A 6,283-nucleotide genomic window follows, 5' to 3' on the forward strand; every position below is an offset into this window, starting at 1 on the left:
AAAAACCAATTATGAAGTTAATTAAATTATTTTTGCTATATATTTTGTAAAAATAAGGGAACCGTTTGCCAAATGAGCTAATGACATTAATGGTGAGAGCAGAGGACTCACACCCCTTGGGACAAAGGGTAACTATTGACCTTCCTGAGGAGGGAGAAAAGGCAGGTTTCCTCCAGAAGCTCCTGCCTTACCAACTCTCACATTAAAAGCCTCCGGATTTCTCTTTTATGAGTAACTATATTACTTCCCTCAGTGACAAGTGTTGCAAATTGAGTAAATAGTAGCAAGAAAAAAAATCATTTAAATTTTGACACCTCCTCCTCTATTAATTCACGAGTTCCTTCCTCGTTTAGCTTGCCAAGGAAGAACAAAAGAAGCGAGGCAGCCATAAGGGAAATAGCGTAAAGGGCTGAGCAGTGAAGAGCCGGGTGGCATTTCGCATTTCACAGACAGACATTAAACATCTGCTGCCTTTCTGCTCAGCCGGCAGCCACCCCGGCCAGCCGCGGCACGCCGGGGACACGGCAGCTCCGGGCTTCCCACAGCGCCTTCTCCCCGCAGAGCTCCGGAACCTTGGCGGGTCACCCGCGGGCAACACAAACGTTAGAGCTAAAAGCTCTGTTTTAAAATATTATTCCTATTAAAGTCCTCCATGCCAGGGGAGGGCAGAGGAGGTGGGCAGGGCGCCTCAGGGCAGGGCAGGGCAGGGCAGGGCAGGGCAGGGCAGGGCAGGGCAGGGTCGGGTCGGGTCGGATCTGGTCCTCAGGGCAGGGCAGGACAGGGAAGAGTCCTCAGACGGTTCTAGAAACTGCCCGGCCGATTGCCCCCGGGGTTCCGCACCCAGCCGGCCGCCACCGGGGCTGGGAACACCTTCCTGAGGGAAACCCGGGCATCCCGGGACAAGCCCGGGCACCTCGGGACAAGGCCGGGCCGCCTGTGAGAGAAACCCGGGCACGGCACCCAGCCGGTTTGAGGGAAAGGCGAGCACACTCCCACGACGCCTGTGAGGCGCAGCGCGGAGGGAGCCTGGGGATCTGCTCCAAACTGTGTTTTCTGGAGGTGCTGGCACAGCAGACGCCGCAGTTCCCAGCCCCTGCGGAGGCCGCCGGCTCCCCCAGCTCGCGCTGTGGTGGCTGAGGCGGGGGTGGCCCGGGACAGCCGCTGCCCTTCACTGTTAACTGCGGCACGGTAAGCCGAGGAAATCATCCAGGTTTTAATTTACAGGAGGTTGCTGGAGGAGGGCACCCCGCGGGAAGAGAGTATGGGAAAACTTTAGATTGATGAATAGGTAAAAGTTTCAGCAGCAGCCCTGATAGGCAGCCAGCAGCGACTGCTGGGAGCTGAGGTGACCTTTTGGAGGAGAAAACCCCTCCGTAGCCAAGAAGGGGGCAGATGCTTTGTGCAGGAAGGAAAGCTTGTGGCAAAGCCTGAAACTTGGATTTCAGCTGGCAAAGAGAGCGGCTGAAGGGCAGATGAGGCTGCTCCAGGCTCCTGAGGGAGGGCTGGGCTCCCTGCGGAGCGGCGCTGGTAGCACTCATCCGTCTGTGCTCTGTCACTTCACTGCAGCCAAATGCCACCTGTGCCACCGCCTCCGAGCTCATCGAGTGCCTGATAACGGGACTGAGCACACCGTGTGCCCTCCCCGGCCACTGGATTGACTCGTGTCCCTTTTGTTCTGTTCAGGTTTCAGCCCTGTCTCCGTGACGTGAGGTGGCTGACAGGTATCCAAGAGGAGGTGAAATTTAGGAGGATGACACAAAATGTGTCAGGGAAACTTGCCTTACTCCTTATCAGCCTTTCTTCCTGTGCCACGGAGATAACGCACACACCTGCTGCTCAGAGAGGAGGCTACTCAGGGGCTGCAATATTACCCAGGTAACTGTTCCATAACTGCAGTTAAAAGACTCTTTTCAGGTACCAATATCCTTGCTCCAAAATATATGTCAAAGAAGATGACAGGAAAAAAAATGTTGCAATCAATAACACTTGAAATTTCTCAACTTGCTGTAATACTGCCTGGCTGCAAATTGGAGGGGAAGAAAAAAAACCCAGACACTTTGCTTTTTTTACTGTTAGACCAGGCAATTTACGAAGTTCATCCTTTAATGCTGACCCCTGAACACTGCAGATATCCAGGACAGTAACATAATTTGAAGATTCATTTTTTGTTTATGAACTCTCAATTTGCTTTTCACAAGTGAAACCGATAATTGATTGGAACAAAACCCAAGGGTATCTGATATGAAAGGATATGATGTGTTGCAGTTGTTTGGCATTCCAGATTGATCTGCAGAAAGAGAAGATGTGCATGACATTAAAAAACAAGCAAATATATACATTTTGATAATGTTTTGCCAGTACCTCATCCCACCAGCCTGTTACAACTGGGAAAGTACAATACTCTGTGCTGGCTCTCAACATTGTCTTACATGTACTATGCACAGATTTAACACCTACAGTAAATATGTCACCGTCAAACTCTTATCAGTGCTTATTTACATGTGGATGTGAAGATGGTTTCAGGAAAACCACCAACCACTCATAAAAATGCAACATTTGGGTGCCAGGTATGGCCACTGGCTCAGGCTATCTACAATGCTGCAGGGCTGTTTTGTCTATTGCATCACACCTATTTGTCTAAATTATGTGACATTTCTGAAACTTTATGTTATCTGGGAATTCTCAGAAGATATTCTAATTCTCAGAATTTGCCCCTTGAAAAGTTGTACTGGCTTCATGAACCTTGACTGCTTGTTAGCAGCAGAATTCATATCCTGGGGTTTTTGTTGCTGTTTCCTAGACAACCACTCCAGGTTCCCCCAGAGCTCTTGCTTTTGTGTTCCCTGATTAAGATGTACATGCTGCCTTTGGCTGATCTTATTTGTGTGAACAGTATTAATTTTCGTAGGTGCAATATTGATTAACATTTTATTTTCTCAAACAATATTAATTCCAGTGTTTTATAAAGGATGATAGGATTACATGAATTTTAACTTTGCTAAATTATAGCTTAAGCTCCCTAATGTGGAAGTTACTTCATTTTTTTTTTTTTTGCTCAAGGCAATTTGTGGTTTACACAACAGACTGATTGAATTCTACAGTGTAGTTTTTTTCAGTTTTTATGCAGACCAGCCATAATTATTACATGCTTCTCTTGCCCTGTGCATTCCTAGTGCTTGCTTTTCAGACTCTCAACCATGGCATTTTCTGAGTTTGTCACTCAAGTTGTAACTCAAATATAAATGGCAGGGATGTAGCTTCTCTACTTTGGCTACTCCTGCTACTTCCAGACCCTTGCAGGAGTTTTTTTGACAGTACAAAAGCCATCAAATCTGGCATCTTGTCTCGGCTCAGTGTCTGGTAGGTGATTAGATTTCAGCTATGACCACCTTTCACTCCACACAGTGTGGAGTGAAATCAGTTTGGGGTGAGGGAAGGAGGGGCAGCACTGCACTAACATGGGTCTGGGTGAACTTGACTCATGAGCCCCTCTCTTCCTGGAAGAGATGCCTGAAAACAGATCCGTTCCTCCACCAGCCAGATAAGCCCATACTGAAATGACTCAACAATTTTCAAGAGGAACAAACCACAAAAGTGTTACCTCAAAGTTCAGGCTGAGTTTATGTGCCGTGCTCTAGGAAAAGTAAAAACCAAGAAAGTGCTTAATGGGCCACAAAATCAGAACCCCAAGGGGAGCTAAGATCTGGCCAGCAAATGTAGTGTCTCCACATCTTTGCCTACCAAAATTTCATTCCTTTGTCTCTCCAAGCCTTTACTATATTAAAATATTAATATACAGATTATGTTGCTTTACTAAAAATGAATTATAGATGGAGGCTTTATTGGCATGAAGCTAGAGTTCTTAATACAGCTACAAAATCTTGCATACTGGGCAATGTATATCTGATTTGTATTTCATAACACATTAAAAATGCTTTAAGCCATGTTATTTCTAATATTTATCTATTTTGTATTTTTACAATATGGACTTCTATTTTTGTGAAAAGTTTACATCTTACAGAATTTGCAAAATGGTTGAATGCATTTGTTTTACCTGCTGAAAACTTATCTCTAAATGTTTAATATGAAGATGAAAATGCAAGAATCTCAAGTAGAAACATTAGGTGTGCTTTTCACCAAATCCTGAAAAGATAAATAATGAGATTTACTTTTATAAATCTCCACCAAGAACTGGTCCTGTGTTATTTGTGTTAATAAGGTGACCTGGGGAATACAAAAAATAGATGAAAGGTAGGTGGCACTTCCTGATTTTGTCTCTATGTAGTTCTTGAGGGAAAGCATCCACTTCTCATGCTGAATGAAAGCCTATTTGCTTCACACAGTGAGCAATTGCCTATGAATGCTTTTGAGTATTACTCACTATCTGAATAATATCTGAATTCACTGCCTGAATAAGGTATTTTTGAAGGGGTTTAATGTGTCTTAAATTAGAAAAATTACTTCTTTAAGAATAGTGAGAAACAACAAGTCCCGAAGTTTTACTGCTTGATTAATTCTGGAGCATAAGTCCTTTTGTAAATACTGGCCTAAATACACAAGAGGTTTTCTGTTGGTATGCTGCTATAATCTACTTTACAATACCCTTTATTGATGCCTTGTTTTCTCACATGGCTCTTTTTGAGGAGCCTTATAGACAATCAGTCAGCTTTATATGTTTCAGAATTGCTCCTGATGCCTTTCTTTCACACTAAAAAGCCTCTGTAGTACATTATACCACTTTACAAATGGGAATTTCACACTATGTTCTTTATGTACATACATAAATCGCTTCTTTCATTTGTTTATGCCAGTGGCTTCCATGCTGGAATTGTATGACTGCTGAATAAACAACTTTTCTCCCTGAATTACTTTTTTTCATGCCATTCATGTCTGCTGCCAGACAGTAGAGAGTGTACCCACTCAAAGTGAGGTGTGCTTATCCTCAGAGCATGAGCCTATTCTTAAAAACTCCTTGGAAATAGCTTGGAATTCCTTTACACCAGTGACCTAATGAAGGAGAAATATGTTTGCACAAATTTCAGCAGTGGAAGTCAATGCCTTTTTCTCAGGCACAACTTTTTACAAAAAAGAATAGTGAAAGTTGCTTGTTTTCATTTCCATCCTTCTACTAATTGACTGTAATGAGACCTCTGATCTGCAAACAGGGGAACATCACCTAAGCAACAACTGTGGCTCTTCCCCACTTAACCATTTCCAGTTAAATGTTCCTGCATTGTTCAAGCTTACTCTCACTTCTGTTTCAGAATACATTAGGTCAAAACTAGACTCCTTACCATCCATAAAAATTTGCTGTTTCTGTGACAGTAAGAAGGAAAATTGGCATGTAAGTCCATAATGAACATACCCTCCAAGGGGTGGAGCTGGAATTACCTTATTTCACAAACTTTGAGCTCTATGTCATCTTTTCCATGACTTCCCCCATCCTTTCCCTCCTTCCAAAACAGTGGCTGCCCAACTGCCTATGTGCAGCTGTAGCCCGTGGCAGTGTCTCTCCTACTCACTGTACAGGTGTAAGTCCATTTTCGAGTTCTTGCACTACCACAAAGAGAGCACCATGCAAACATCTGTCTGCTACCAGCCTTCTTTTCCAATAGAGTAACAACCACCTTTTCTGGTTCCTTGCAGAACAGGTATCCTTGAGATGACTTGCCAGCTGCCAGCCAGCAGCACTGTGTGCACTGTGTGCCCTGCTCAGCCAGCCAGCAGCCCAGACAAATTGCTTTCCAAGCTGTGAAACACCAGGCTGAAACAAAGGAAAAATGTGAGTACAGTACATACAAACCTGACAGCAGAGCAAGAAAAGCATCAGGCAATAGCCAGTTCCAAAATGATCAGTTGGCACCTATGTTTGCCAGACACAGAGAAACACACATGGAAATAGGAAAATAAACTTTGACTCTGGGAAACATTTTGAACATCAGAATAAACCAATTGCACAGCTGCTTTTTTTTTTTTCCTTTAATTAGATGTCCTTGTAAAACTCTAACCTACAGGCAAAAGGAAGATAACGGCTAGGAAACAAGGAGAACTTGGAGCTCAAGAGTCACAGCAGCCAGAGTCACCTTTAGACAAAGCAACTCTGGCTGGTTTCCTTTACCTCTGGGGAGGAGCTGTAGGCTCAGCCCATGGATTGAGTTTCCTGGGTATTTGTCATCAGAATGTGGCATATCTGGAGAAACCAAGTACTGGGAATCCTTCCCATGTCTCTCAGTGGAAGGTACAGTTAATCTATGGTGGCATTGATTTTAAAACCCCGTGTATT

The 6,283-nt window shown here is 44.1% G+C and overlaps 1 long non-coding RNA gene across 1 annotated transcript; it reads left to right on the top strand.

Moving 5' to 3' along the window:
• Nucleotides 1–1,095: 1,095 nt before the first annotated feature.
• Nucleotides 1,096–5,952, top strand: LOC136563475 (uncharacterized). Its single transcript, XR_010784627.1, has 3 exons — nucleotides 1,096–1,188; nucleotides 1,684–1,875; nucleotides 5,647–5,952. It is a non-coding gene; the product is annotated as an uncharacterized lncRNA (long non-coding RNA).
• Nucleotides 5,953–6,283: the final 331 nt, after the last annotated feature.

Source organism: Molothrus aeneus, chromosome 16, assembly GCF_037042795.1.
Source record: "Molothrus aeneus isolate 106 chromosome 16, BPBGC_Maene_1.0, whole genome shotgun sequence".
Lineage (NCBI taxonomy): Eukaryota > Metazoa > Chordata > Aves > Passeriformes > Icteridae > Molothrus > Molothrus aeneus.